Source organism: Prenolepis imparis, unplaced genomic scaffold (genome assembly GCF_030444845.1).
Source record: "Prenolepis imparis isolate NDT839.2.m4 unplaced genomic scaffold, iyPreImpa1.0 SCAF_3, whole genome shotgun sequence".
NCBI lineage: Eukaryota > Metazoa > Arthropoda > Insecta > Hymenoptera > Formicidae > Prenolepis > Prenolepis imparis.
The window spans coordinates 21131945-21148368 of record NW_028141161.1 but is presented as its reverse complement, the minus strand read 5'-3'; the positions used below and the strand labels follow the sequence as shown (position 1 = coordinate 21148368).

The 16424-nt window shown below is 35.1% G+C and overlaps 1 protein-coding gene across 3 annotated transcripts in view; it reads right to left on the bottom strand.

The window, feature by feature from the left end:
• Positions 1-16424, bottom strand: part of Sima (HIF-1 transcription factor component sima) — a 45319-nt gene that overhangs the window by 10423 nt on the left and 18472 nt on the right. The gene's annotated exons all lie outside the window — the stretch shown is intronic.

Sequence of the window (16424 nt, the reverse complement as noted above, 5' to 3'; positions counted from 1 at the left end):
TATCGATAAAAATTTACAACTCTATATTTCGTAAGCTTATACACATATATATGTATTTTTCTTATATACTCACTTATCTCTATATAGCGTCTAAATTTATGCGTGTGTTGAGGCATTTTTCTGTCCTCGTACGTGCATAAATATGTCTATATGCTTGAGAGCGAGGTAAGCAGAAAAAGATAAAAAAATTGTAAAGAATTTATAAAGAATTAATCTTTTTTTTTTATATGACGAGATGCTTACAAAGAAAAATTAATATCAATTTAATCATGTTGAAATTCACGATTTTTTTATCATAATATATGGAGAGTTATTATATATCATACTCGTATATGCTATTAATCTTTAGGTAATAATATTCAAGACTTCCTCAAGGTTGATCTCTACATTTAATTCTTCTAAACTCTTGATCATGCAATCGTAGAAATATAAAATAACAATAATTTCGCGTCAAATCGTTTCAAATCACTTTTTTCCTTCGCTTTCTCAATTATTGTATACATTCATCGACTGATGTATTTGCACGCACATCACTATTTTTACCGCTCTCGTGAGTTCCGAATCATTCAGTTCACCCGGATTTTCGTACTCTCTGACAACACTCTCGTATATATAAACAGAAAGAATTTTCTCTTAGAATTTACCCTGAAAATCATGGTAATCGTGGGAGAATATGGTATGGAAAGAATTTTAAAAATATATTTGATTAATTTTACTATATAGTTAGTAAATTTTACTACATAGTTTAATAAAATTAATCAAACAATTTTATATTTTATTGTGATATAGATACTTTTTATTATGATAAATATTAATCAGAGAAATTCTCATAAAATTCTTTCCATATTGTCCCACGATTACCATGATTTTCAGGGTAAATTGTAAGAAAAAATTCTCTCTGTGTATACTTATATACTCTCTTTCTCTCTTCTATTTCCGCTCATTTGGGTCCTCATTCTCTTTCTCTTTCGCGCGAAGCAGAAGCTCGCTGTAATCACGAAGAGGCGCTTATGTAACCGGCTCGTGACCGCCGATCGGCTTTTTCCGCGCGTCGCGCTCCGCCGCGGCTATTTTCTGCTTTGTTTTCGAAATGTTTTTTTTAAAGAATGTCTCATTAATGCAACGTGACGATTGTGTTCTTTCCGACGAAGAGAATTTGTCAAAAAAAGATGAAGCGATGGTTACGTTAAGGTGGGACGTACAAACTGCTCCGGGAATCTAATCTTACAATTAGTTAATTTAGGATTCGCACAAGTTTATCCTATCGATGAAGATTCGATGATTGACAAGAAACACACCTCGCGAGGTAAAATTAAAAAAAAAATACCGTCGTCTCGGACTGTAAAGCAATATCGATACGACGATCTCTTACGTCATATGTGTTGTATATGTGTGTATGTGGACGCAATCGTTACTGGAAAGCAGTTGATTCATCAAGCTGTGCGATTTTTTTATAAAAAGTATCAATTGTGCTATTTTTGAACGTGATGGTGTGACAAAGATTATAATAACGTCACATATCGTTTTCGCCGACACGCAAAAGAATTAAAATAATAAAAGTAACGTTTTCAACATATGCGAGAAAAAAATTAGAAAAATATATGGAATATATGAAATAAAATAAATTACGAAACGCAGTGACAATCTAATTTCTGCAATCTGTACGAGATGTCTCGTAAACAGATAAAAAACATAATTTCTTAGTTTTTATTTATCACATTTTTCTGTTTCTTAAAAAAGAAAAAAAAAACCCCGAAAAATATGTTAGCGTATAATTAATCGTTCAATGCCGTGCTTCTTCGGCATTATAAGATCCACGAACTCGCATACGTAGGCACGATTACGCCCATAGTTTTCTTCGATCACACAGTTAAAGTTAACCTGACCTTAACCCTAAAGATAACCCGGATATATATATATCGGATCGGTCTAAACAACACACAACACGTCTCTCTCGTCTGCATTCGTGTACACAACTTTAACTCTTCTAGTCCTCGTGACCTCGCGAGCTTCGAATACTTTCAGCTCGAGCAAGCGAATAATTTTCCCTAAGTAAGCAAATGATGATTGCTGCAAATAAATTGTGTCTTTTAAATTATTTTGCGCACTAGAGAGAAAATGTAACAGAATTATAAGTTTATAAAAATTTTACCTATTAATATTTGTTTTTGAATTAAAAACAAAATTTCTCTCTCTTCTAAGTAAAAACTTAGTATTTGATTTGTACATAAAATTTCAAGTATCATATATGTATATAGAATCGACTATTATACACTTACTTTACACATAATTAAAATTAAATTGTCATCTCTTTTTTAATTTAAGGCTCTTAGTACCTTGCCGATCATGTCGGAATCGTGACGTCAGAGGCGAGAAAACACATGCTAAACATTTTTAGATGCCATATATATTTCTAAATAAAAACATATTTACATGAAATAACACTTAAGATCTCTTTAATACACTTCTTAAAAACGCCGAAAACTATCCTTTTCCCTTTATAATCAATCAACAGCTGTAAAATGTAATATTATGAGGCCCAGTCCGTCTGGTCTTTGCACATGCGCAGTCATTCCGCATGTCAAAGTCTGATATCTCGATCATTTTACGGTTGTTGATTGATTGTCAAGGGAAAAGAATAGTTTTCGGCGTTTTTTAGAAGTGTATTAAAGAGATCTTAAGTGTTATTTTATGCAAATATGTTTTTATTTAGAAATGGCATCTAAGAAATCTCAACGTGTTATTTCTTGCCTCTGTCGTCACGATTCCAATATGGCCGCGGTGAGCACCCCTAGAAGCCTTAATCAATAATCAAATTTTGAGAGGAGCTTTCTTAAAAAAGATGTGTTACGTCAAATTTAATTTAGCATTCGCGACGTTGACTCAGGCGATATTTTCGATTGTAATTTTATTAATTCTCATGTGTAGGATTATACGGATTTCTCTGTCTTTTTGCGATCGAGGATCCGCAAAGTCCGATGGTGGAATCATTCGTCGCGGATGATTCGTGCGCACGGATCTACCCGGAGGCTAAGTGACTTTAACCGGTCGCAACAACCCGGTAATTGCCGCAAATTGATCCAGCGGATCCCAAATGCATACAAGTGTGTGTGGTAGTGCGTAAATCACGTACGCGGGCACTAGGCCAACTTCAATGCACATTGTGTGCGCGAGCTTAGAATCTACTCGAATTAAGGATAATGAACGAGCCAAAACGTTATTTAAGACCCCCAAAAATCTGATATCGGTATATAAACAGGGCAACTATTTTTATAATGAAAACATTAATAAATGATGACTTTTATCAAAATAATCCTTTTCTAGGCAATATCATTATATACTTTTATATATATATATATATATTTAAAAATAATAATAAGAGCTAAATTATATTCATTTTAAAGGAAAAATTAATAAAATTTAAATTAAATAAGATAAATTTTTAAAAGAAAAATTAAACAAGAGAAAATAGATTCGAGCTTAAACACATATAATACAAGAATTGATCGAACGAATATATATATATACTTTCAAACGGATATCGATCCACATAAATTACATACACAAATAAATTGAGTCGTAATATTTACTATTTCTGTCTCATTGTATTCATATCGATCTTAATTCATGACGTTCGTCATAATTTTATGTATATGATATATGTAACACACTTGTCGATCTTCCGCTTTTCTGAATGATGCGCAAAATTAAAATCAGTACTTCGTTCGCGACCTCTTTTTCACGTTCTTCCGTAATTATTCCTATTTCGTTTAGTAGTTCCTATACTTCATTTTTCCTCGTCGGCGAGAATTCGCATTTGTTGTTAAATAAAATAGCCTACATTTATTCGTTCGCTCTCTCGCCTGATTGGACTTGATTTCAAGGGAAGCTTCAAAACGACGCGTTGCACCGCTTCTTTACACTGCGGATAATTGAATAAAGTCTTTCTTTGTGCAAACAAATGTAGTCGCGAGACACTTTGAAGCGATGAATTGCACCGAGTCAATGCACTTTCAACTGTGTTTAATTTTTCGACACAAGAACGCACTAAAGATAATTGAACAATTCTATCCGCGGAGTGAAGAAGTGGAATAATCGTAAAATTGATAGATTTAATTATCGAAAATCGAGGAATCTGTGAATTAAATTCTCAGGACCGAACATGAGCTTTCCATAAGAAAATTTTGTTCTCGATTTACTTGCGAAATCGATTAAATTCGAGTAGTTTAATAAAAATGTATTTAACGATGTTGATGGAATATACATTATCTTTCGATAAGTTTCGTCATAGATGTCGAAATGTCGACCAAATATAGAAAACAAGATATTGTATAAATTCTTTTATCAGATTCCTGCATAAGAAGTCTAAGTATTTATAACATAAGTTGCAGGAACTTTGAATCTTTACGTATCGTTTATGAATTTATTTTATATCCTCTTTTTTGCAATTTTGACAAAAGATTTTCATTTTATCCATCACAAGCAATAAACGAACTTTATTATGATTTCTGAGCAAAAGGAGGTCACACAAGCGTATATCGAATAAACTGTATATAATATACTCGTTTATAAATATATCAACCGAACCAGATTTATGGTCAAATTATATTAAAGCACAGAGAAATCGACGAATAAAATTATCTGAATTTTTGCAAGAAAGGGAGTACTAAAAGTTTGAGCGGTTTATTGTTATTTTACGACGCGAACATACGGAATTCATCAAATAAATTGTTCGTAAATGACAGTCTCTTCCGGAGAATAATCGAAGAGACTAGTCGAGACAGACAGAGAGAGAAAGAGAGAAAAAGAAGATAGTCACAGAGTGATAAGGGAGACTCGAGAGAGCGGGTCCCACCGGTCTCACCGGTTCCACGTGCTCGGTTGCGCAAGCTGTCACTATTTTGGATCCCTCCGTCTTATCCCTTCCCATCACGATATTCGACCGCATATTTGACCCGGCACCTAGCTCAACCCGACGGACTGGACCGGTCGAAACTCGAGCGGTTTGTTGTGAGACGAGTGTCCGAGATGCGGCCAGATTGGCGAGGTTCTCGAGGTCAACGGCGTTCCATCTTTCTCGCGGCTACCATCCACCTCGTATGGTTGCACCACGTCTTGTTTCATTCGGAAAGAGTTGATCTGCTCTAGGTTCAACGCAATCGAATTTTGATCGATAATTAAGCATCAATTTATTGAATTTTTCCAATTTTTTTATAGCTATATAATATTCTTATTTGTGTGTGTTTTGACAAATTTTACTCCAATTTTGATTTTTTTAAATATTCTATTTGTACTATTATTTATATGCATATATTAAGTGGAAAAAGTTATATTAATTGTTCTTTATATTATATTATCTAATCTTTATATTATATTATTTAATCTTTATATTAATTGTTTTTACAATTATCTTCATCCTGTCAGCAATGAATATATGAAGAAAGATGGAACTTTTCCCTTCCGAGTTTTCCTCTTTAACTTCCCTTCAAGTTTACTAGATTTTAATCGATAGATAAAGAAGCCTTAATTAAGTAAAGTTGGCGATAATTGAAGTTGATGATGACTAATCACAAATTTTCTCATATTAAACGTAACATCAGAAAGAGATCCACTATAAACTAAGAACGCGGAGATAAATTTAATTTTTGTCAAAAGCCTATATACAGGGTGTTACAAAAGCATCGGATTTGCTTAGCACCATGCGATAGAGAATGAAAATCTAAGAAGATTTTTCCTCAACGAAAATGTCGAGGGAGGTCATCATTTTTTGCAAGTTCCCAATTTTTGTCATCATATATCTTAGTAACTAAGCCTTAAATTAAAATTCTATTAAATTAAACTCGACCTGAAATTAACTGAAGAATGCAGTTTTGTTAATATTTTAATTCCATAAAGTTTATTTTGCGAAAAGCTCTTCATTTTCAATCACTTATAACTCGAAAATTATTGATGCCTTGACATTTTCATTGAGGAAAAATCTTCTTAGATTTTCATTCTCTATCGCATGGTGCTAAGCAAATCCGATGCTTTTGTAACACCCTGTATAATACACAAAGGCCCATATTCTGGATCTTCTTTTATCGATAAAAGAAAATCCAGAATATGGGCCAAAATATTTAGCGCTAAACGCACAAGTTAAAAGCGAAATGTCGACACCATTTTTAGAGTTAAAGTGTGTATTTTAAAGGTAAAATTGCGGATTAATTTTCATTCGTACGAATCAAATTATCTCGTATAACAAACACACACAGCCGCACTTGATTCAACGCGACGACAGGGCGAGGCCATGATCTTGCCCATCCACGCATGTTTACGAGTATTGTTTACGAGTGTCATTCGATGTGCAAAACCTCCCGGTGTATGTGCGTAGTGAGATAATGCATTTTTAATTCTGCACTGAGAGAATTTTCTCTTACAATTTACTCTTTATCCTGAAAATCATGGTAATCGTGGGATAATATGGTACGGAAAGAATTTTATAAGAATTTCTCTGATTAATATTTATCACAATAAAAATAATATCTATCACAATAAAATATAAAACATGTTTGATTAATTTTACTAAATGCATTAAAACTGCATAGTAAAATTAATCAAATATGTTTTATATTTTATTGTGATAAATACTATTATTTTTATTGTGATAAATATTAATCAGAGAAATTCTCATAAAATTCTTTCCATACCATATTGTCCCACGATTACCATGATTTTCAGGGTGCATTCTAAGAGAAAATTCTCTCTGTGTAGGACCGCGTATCCTTGCCAGAGCGAGATTTAGCACATACGTCGCAGAATGCGTATTTTTTGTTTGTACAAAGGTACATTGATTCGCATCGTGAAATATACTGTGCCAAGTGCAATAAAAAACATATTTTTTTATATATTCTTCGTATTATTTCTATAAATAATTTCGCAATATTACTTTACAGTAATATATTCTCAACATTATTTTATATATTAATATTAATATGTTCCCAATTAATATACTAATTCATATTTATAATAATTTTGTATAACATTATTTCATATTAATATTTCTGATAAATAATTAAATTGAAATCTCAACATCCAAAATGAGAAACACAAACCAGCTTTATATAACAAAAATCTGCAAAACCTGTTTTCAAAAAACATTATATTAGTAGAGAATATTTTTTAAAAGTTCCGAATTGATTTTTCGGTCGACCAAATTTTGATCAAACTAGTTTTTAAAATCAAATACTTTGATATTAATACTTATATTATACAATACTTTGATACGTGTTGCGTTTAATTTTCGTAATATTATGTTTGTAATATTCAATTAAAATTTTTCTAGTCTATATTTAGTATCAAAGTATCGAGGTAATCTCTCTCATCGCATACATATTTATAAGGATCGCGCAGTTTTTCGATCTCGGAGTTGACGCGAAATCGTCACATACCGGATGCATCGAGAGAAAGAGAGAGCAGGGGAATCTCGATGAATACAACACTGTTTATCTCACAAATGTCGCCGCTGCCAAGCGTTACGTAACCGGGCAGGCTGCGATGATAACAGGCACCTTCGCTGTGAATTGATCGATATACACAGAGAGAGAGAGAGAGAGAATCTGCTCGTCGCAGATCTCGCGCACACGAACGTATTATGACATCGCGAACACGCGAGCTCGGATTTTATTTATTGTCGGCGCCCTCATCCGAGTATCCCTCTCTTTTTCTCTCTCCTACATCACTTTTATCGGCACTATCTCATTTGCAATTAGTCTCAGTCACTGCGGAGAGTTTCTCGAGTTGCAAATTACGCTTCTCTCGCGGCACTCGCGATTTTTCTTCTCCTGTTTTTGCAAATAAATTCATGGACTTTAACTATTGTTAAAAATCATGTTTCTTTCCATATCGAAAAAAGAAAGAATTATGACGATGTTACTTAACGCACAGAAATCAATCACACTTTATTATACATATATATATTTTTTAAGATTTTTTCTAAGAAAAAAAATGTTACATCATATCGGTAAAATATAATCCGACACTATACTAAAACGTAGGATTTATTGTTATCGACTCGTATCGCTGTTTCATTTCGACTGCTCGTAAATATCATACCACGATCTTTATTAGACGCAATGAATAACGAGATGTAATGTTCTTCCGCGCGAGATTGTACCACGTAATAAAATCCGCCCGTTATTATTAGTCGCTGAATCTAATTTCAGGATAGAAGGGGGTAAACAACCGCGATATCGGATTTTCTTTCGGTGCCAGAATACGCGGATCGAACTCGGCGGTTTTCGTAGATCCAAAAGGTGCGCAAGACACAACAACAGACAGAAATAAAGAAAGAAATAGAAAATTGAAAGAGAGAGAGAAAGAGAGATAGACAGGTGAGTATCCTCGCGTATCGCGATTGCACAACCGAGTCTCCGCGGGCGGAATTCGCGAGATCCGCTGCCAGCGGATGCTGCGAGATGGAATCCGGCCAAAAGCGCCGCGCGTCTCGAGGGTCAGACTCTGTTATTAAATCGTCGACGTAACGCGGGATCTGTTTTCGGGCTCTCGTCGAACGATCAGCATCCACGATGCTCCTAGCGTTAAAGCCTTGATCCGGATATCTCGCGATTTTTTTCGATTAATTAATTAATATATGCACAGAGAGAATTTTCTCTCAGAATTTACCATGAAAATCATGATAATCGTGGGATAATATGGTACTTTTACTATGCAGTTTAGTAAAATTAATCAAATATGTTTTATATTTTATTGTGATAAATATTAATCAGAAAAATTCTCATAAAATTCTTTCCATATCATAATGTCTTACGATTACCATGATTTTCAGAGTAAATTCTATGAGAAAATTCTCTCAGTGTGTAATTTAATAGAAATTTTTAAATTTGAAGATTTAATTTTATTCAATCCGTATGAAATTCGTTTAGAACACTGATTTTTCACCATTCGCAAGGTTCAATTTTTTTTTAGATTCCTTGATCTTTGAATTTCCATTTTTAATCTTCGCACTGTTGAATCTATCATATGTTTTTTCTCTATTTGAATCTATTTGGACATTCGCGAACATTTTTGCCAAGACTTGATGCATCGAATTTTTAAATATCCTCAAATTTGCCGATTCCTTCGAATATATAGATTATTTATTTGAATATTTTTATATATTTACATATGTTTACGAACCCTTGGATCTTTGGACATTTAGTCTTCTGGATCTCGCGAATATCTCAAGACATTCGAGCTCCGGATCTTCGAATTTCGCGTACGCAGAAACGAAAAAGAAAGCGAGAGGCACGTTTGGTGCCTCTTATCGCGGACGCCGGTCCCACATCGGAGTTTCGGCTCCTACGACGGACTGAAAAGCACTGGCCGAGTTACATCGTCGCGCGTCGTCGATTGCGTCGCGATGCACTTGCGCGCTCGCCGCGCCAGCGTTCGCATCGCGACTCTTCTCTCTCTCTCTCTTTCTCTCTCTCCGTATCTCTCGTCGGTCTCTCATTCGGGTATTCGATTTGCAAATCGCGATCTGCGCGCAAAGTCATGCCAGACCGTGCAAACTTCATTTTTTTTCTTTTTAAGCGCATCGCGTTATCTGCCTAGAGTCTAGAACCTCATCGAGTTGCCCGAGTGTCTAATTGCATCACACGTTATCGGACCCGGTTGGCTTACATATAGTAAATATGCCGTTTACTTTTTAAGTGATATGTCATTTTCAAGAGTACGTAATACGTGACATTCACATGCGCGCGTCTGATCAGCTGATAGTATCTCAAAATTTACTAGAGAGACATCAAATGCTCATATTAAAAATTAAATCTTATACACTTGAAATAAATTGAAAAGTAAAATTTAGAGTTTTTAAAGATCTCACGAGAAATTACATGACATTCACATGTGCGTATTCGATCAGCTGATATAGTGTCAAAATTTTCTAGAGACATTAAATGCTCGTAAAAAAATTAAATTTTGTACTCTTGAGATTAATTGAAAAATAAAATCTAGAGTTTCTAAAAATCTTACGAAATTCTGTATTTTTCATCTCCTTGAAAGTAGGTATGTCGTCACTCTTGTTAAGCAAATAACGAACTTGTCGAATGAATTTTCAATGGCATTTCACGGCGATAGAGTTGCGGGATGATTATTACGTCTCTCGATCGTCCGTCGAAGAGGACCGTAAATATTCAGACTGCCGGTCTCAGTATCGCTATCGCGATTTTGCATACGTAAACGACGACCATTACAAAGCTACGGCTTCCTATTTGTCGGTAACCATCCGAGACATTAACGTCACGCAAATGTTGATGTACGAACTCGTTTGCTACTCCGATGCAAGTTGCGAACGAAATTGCGAATATATGTGTGTGGTCGACAAACGATATCCTTGGGAAACTCGTAAATGCGTGCTACTTTCTTTGTCGATCTGAGAAAAATTAAAAAAAATTCGCGTCGATTATATTATTGTGCGATCTAGAAGAGAGCAAAAGTCGGTTCTATTTTTTTTTTTTTTTCTTTACACCCGCGCTCGTATATCTCGTCAATAGCTCGATAACTTGTTCGATGAAGAAGCAAACAATCCTCGCGAATTCAAAAATAATAGCGATGCCGTGTCGTTTGCACGCGACAAATTTTAAATCGATCGGCACGTGTTGCTTATGATCGTGCGATCATCAAAGTGCTATCCGTAAAATTTTCTTTTCGAAAGAATCTCGGCATCGCGGATTATTCGATCGCCGGGAATTATTCATAGATCCCGGATCTTAAATTGAGGAATCCCGAAAGAGACTCATAAATTACTCCGATCCGATTCGGCTCTTTGACAGTTAAACACGCGAGCGCGATGTGACAGCGTATATACATATAAGCGTTCGCCGCCGATAGGTATCGATCGAGGCCGTTCGATACGGATCGATCCGACCGCTGTTTTTCTCCCTCTATCCCCTCTTACATCCCCCTTGCCCCTCCTCTCTATGTCTTGTCGCTGAAAACGATCCCTTATGCAATCGATCTGGTTAAAAGCTCTCAAGGTCTCCTCCGAGTCTTTGCATGGTCAACGCAACGGACCGAAAAGAAAAACGCATCGATAAAAGTGCGCTATTATTCTTTCAATTGGATAATCTTTAAATAATATATTTATGACAATTACACTGAGCGAATTTTCTTTTAGAATTTACCCTGAAAATTATAGTAATCGTGGGATAATATGGTATGGAAAGAATTTTATGAAAATTTCTCTGATTAATATTTATCAGAATAAAAATAATAATATATCTATCACAATAAAAATAAAATATAAAACATGTTTGATTAATTTTACTAAACTGCGTAGTATTTTATTATTTTGACGATTACTATGATTTTCAGGGTAAATTCTAAGAGAAAATTCTCTCTGTGTACATATTCTATCGCAAATTGTAATGCTGTAAAATTTCTCCGCTCCTAGAAAGGAAAAATAAATTCTAGAAGAAATAAATTTTGCTACATAAATCTGTATGATATATGATAAATTGAATCCTCCGCTCGTAAAGAGGCACTTAACAACTTGGCGTGCAAAAATAATATAATCCGAGTGGTCTCGCTAAAAGCGAATGTGTTCGAGGAATGTCTCTCGTCTCCGAGGCGTGACAAATAAAACACGTTCCAGCCGAATGGTTCTTGACTCGCCGGGGAAGCGATTGACGTCTCGGAATCGTGTAACCGGGTCGTGTGATCGGAACCGCGTTGCAGCCACGACGGGTCGCTGACGTTAAGGACGCGAGGAATTATTTTGAGATGCCGAAGCACGTGGTCGCATCCGCGACGTCATCCTCCGTCGTAACCCGAATGCATTCGCGTCTCGCTCGCGATTTTAGAACGTTTAATATTTCGCCGGGACTTGTGGAGATAGACTTAACAGAGATTTTCTCTCTTTCCCTTCCTTTCTCTTTCTTTGTACGTGTGTATCTTCGGTTTATAATATTTATTAATTGGTAAATACGGGCTAATTAAGAGCCATGCGCGGTAATTTAATGCGCAAAATTATATGTGGTTAAGCTTCATTTATTTAGTACGTTTCGGTCTTCTTGTATAGGACCGTCTTCAGCCTGTTAGTACTGAAGATGGTCGATACAAGGACCGAAACGTACTAAATAAATGAAGCTTAACCACATATAATTTCGCGCATTAATTACCGCGCGTGGCTCTTAATTAGCCCGTATTCATCATTTAATTTAATTTAAGAGAACCTTTCTAATTTCTTTCTCATATAATATTTATATTTTATTTCATAATTATCAAATTTTCCAATTATCTTATCTGCACACAATAATTTATTACGCGACACAATGTACCATTCGTTCAATAGACACAGGCTCTTTTATTTCGGAAACGGTACAGCATTTAAATATGTAAATTGGATTCTTCACACGCGTATACAAGTCAGCTTAAATATATGTAAAATATATAATAATTTAAAATAGAATAGAGAGAATAATATAGGGAATAAAGAGACTGCATGATATGATAAAATTTGTAAAGTTTGAAGAGTAGGTATGCTGTTTTGCTGACAAAAGAAAAATTAGAATTATATGTAGAGTATTTCCATACTATTATCAAACACAATCATTTTGATATTCCGATAACATTGAAAGAGAGAGAGAAAACGTATAAAATTATGAATAATTATCCAACTTTATTAAAGTAAATCTGTATTCGATTTTTTAAGCGAGCTAAATATCCTTTTATGCTTGCCATACATATTTATGCGTTTAAATTTCTTATTGTATCATCGACCGTAGAAAAAGATACCGCTAAAATCAGAGAAAAGCATGTTTGAGCCCAAACAACGTTTTCGCAATCTTATTAGCATATCTCTTTTCCTATCTCTCTTCTTAAAATACAATATGCAATAAACTATAACTTGTATAGAGTTAAGAGATTGCGCGCGCGGATGTCGTCATATAAGGTCAATATTTTCGGAGCAAGAACCAGAGAGCGTCGAGCGGAGACAAAAATTTTCTTTTGTCTTCCTCTCGTGACAGAACATCACATCGGTTCTTTTTATACCGCGATGTCCCCGAGCTTCGTGGTATAATAATAGGCGAGCTGATTGTATAATCTCGTGTAACGCTCGAGCGAGCTTTGCGACGCGAGATGCAATATGCAATCCGAGCGGGGAAGTCGCGGTTTCACGCGTAGCGGCTTTCAAAAGCGATCTGGAAAGCGGATATCGCGTTTCTTTTTGTACGCTGGCCGTACGAGAAGAGATCGCATACGAGTCCGCACTTGTCTTTTTTTTATTATGCATAAACTTAAAATTTTGACATTATAATTCCGGGTAGATAGCAAGAAAATTCTTGCCTCTATCAAATATATTTCAATTTATGCAATTCGAAAAGCACCCGCGTATATCAATCAATCCACTCACTCGATTGACATTTCGATCAGCTGATTACAGTAAAGGAGAAATTGACTTCTTTATCTTTTAGTTGTAAGTTACTTCTCGTCCTCTCTCTCTGCAAAACGACACTACCGTACATAATCACCCCATTCATTGGGATTTCGTTTACTTACGATGTAACACCGCCACCCTCTTGACGACACGCGGACCTTCGACTTCTAGGCCGCGAGCGCGACTGGACTTGCGCGAGACACCACTTTCGCCGTCCGTCGTCGCTCTCGCTTTCGTTCGACGTTCCTCTGTCGAGAGAGGGTCGACGACGCGAGTATCGACGACGACGAGGAACAGGCGGCCGAGACGCGCAAGCGTCGCTTCCGCCTCCTTCGAGGAGAGCGCGCGTTCTCGTTTTCGGCGGGGCTTCAAGGGGAACGAACCGAGCGAGCGGGCTGAACGAGATTCGGGAATGGCGAAAATGGACAGATGTTAATTATCGATCTGCGCGGTACGAATTCTCTTCTCGATGTAACAGCTTTTATTTATTTTCCAGATATGTAAATGTCTAGAGAGCGAGCTTCCTAAGATTATATTAGCAGGATGCACATGATAGAATTACAAAAAAATAAAGATTAAAGTTAAGAACTGAATGTATGTATTGAATCGTAATATAACGCGAAATTATGAGGAATTTCTTGTAAAAATATAAAGCAAAATTAATCTGATGACATGGACTTTGCATTTACGCACCGAGATTTATGTTATATAATGATAATTGAAGAGTCTACATTTAAATAAACTGAGAATGAGTCTGTTTTTCTTATTACTTAAATCAACAGATTAACCGAAGACTAATGTAAACAACATAAATTCGAAAATTATTCGACCAAAAGCAGACGAAAACACTCTGAAAATTATATAAGACACGCACCACTTCGTTTTATGATCTAGAATAATAATTTTTAATTTTAGCATCTCTAATCTTTACTCTAACGAAAAGTATTAAATTATTTTTATAAAATTTTTCGAAAAAACAAAAAATATTAATTTCATTCGTGTCACTCTCGTTTATGATAAAAGTTACACTAATTAATTTTTCACTCTATATATAAAACACATCATATGTTAACAATATACATACAGGATCGAGTTGTACAACCGCTTGAGAGCGTTTCCGGTAAGAGAACCAACCGACTGAGAGGGCTCGTGAGCGTTCTCCGACGAAATCGAGAGTAAGAGAAAAAGTCAGGAAGCTGGAGGACGAGGATGTAGAAGGAGGGGTGAAAGCATTCGGGAGAAACGGGTCGGGGAATAATGTCGGGATCTGCCAACCACCTTTCAGCCACCGGCCACCGCCCCAAGGAGGGAAAGGGGTTGCTTTATACGGGCCACGATATTCTTCCCATTTTCTCCTCTCTTCGAGAGGGAGGCGGCTTTCCAGATTCGGCGCGTATTACAGAACCGAAAGGGAGGTAAAATGTTTGAGAGGAGAGGAAGGAAGAGCAAAACACGTTTTATTTGTTCCTTCAGTAGTGCGAGTTCTGCTTTCGGCAGCGGGGTGCAACATCATCAGAGGGTTGGTTAACGTTTCGCAATTTTTTCGATGAAATATCCGCGGGATAACAAGTTTCTTTCTTTTTTCTATATTCTGTTTCTCGATTCCAGAAAAACAGGAAAGTAGTAATTTTTGTTAACAATCTCACTGTTTTACTATTACGTAGCTTTTTTCATCAACCAATCAACTGATCTGAAATTATTTCGTAATATGAAATTTAATATTGAAAAGATGTCATATTAATCGTGATTTCACGATGATTCATAATATAAGTATTCATATCAATATAAGTATTATATTAATATATAAATATTTTTATATTATTTATTTTATATTTTTATTAAACTGTTCTGCGACCGCTGGTTTAATAAAAAAAAGAGTGATGTAATTGTTACCAAATATTTCTGGAAATATTGAGAAAGTAACGAAAGACATGAGTATAATAATCCGAGAGCGAATTTCGCTCGATTCGCTAAAAGCGGCTCAAATGACAGCCGCGCTTATTCGGAGTACTTTCGACAGACATGCGAAAAACACGAAAGGATGAGGAGAAAGCCAGTTTGTTAAAAGAAGAAAAAAAGATGCAGACAAAAAAGCAGAGAGATCCCCGGCTGTCTCCTCGGGCGAGTTTAACCCCCGAATGGCACAGAAATTCGAGAGATAAAATGCGAAAAATGCAATAAACAGAGAAAAAATTGGAATTCCATAAAAATAAAAGATTTAAAAAAAAGCCAAAAAGATTCTAAAGCAAATTTCAGAACCATCAAAGTAAAATCATTTTTCAAACACACACATTCTTACCGTATCTATATTTTATAACATTTTTAAGAATTCTTTTTTAAAACTTAAAACATTATATAATAAAAATATTTTTTTGTTATATTAAAAAGAAATGTTTAAAATTTTATTCGCGTAATATTTATTAAATATGCGCTATATTTTAATACAGAAATTTATTAAAACTTACTTATGTAATTTAAAAATTTTATTCTTGAAATAAGATATCAAACATCGATAAAAATTATGTTTTATAAATTAATATATAAAATATATAATTCTTCTACATATATCATTTATCCATAATCAATTGATATACTAACAATAAGTGATTAAAAATGATGTAATTAAACGGGTGAATAAATATACGCATTCTTCTTCGGCACAATAAATTTTTCTATTTTTTAAATATAATTAAGATTATTTATGTCTCTCTTAAACGACCAATCGGGGATTAAATCTGCGCTGAGAGAAAAATAAGGGAGCACTTACCTTGCGTGACTCCTTCGCAGTGTTTGCCGGAAATAACCGGAAATAGCGTGTCCGCAATAGTAGCGGGTAATAATTCATATATCCGGCTAATCGAACAAACGATCGCGAGCGTAAAACTCGCGTCTAATCATCGCGTCGAGCACATTAATTAAGAAATTTAATTAATTTATTAAAATTTTTTTTCGGAATTGTCTCACGATAATTGACGTTATAAATAATTACTGTAGGCGAATAACATTG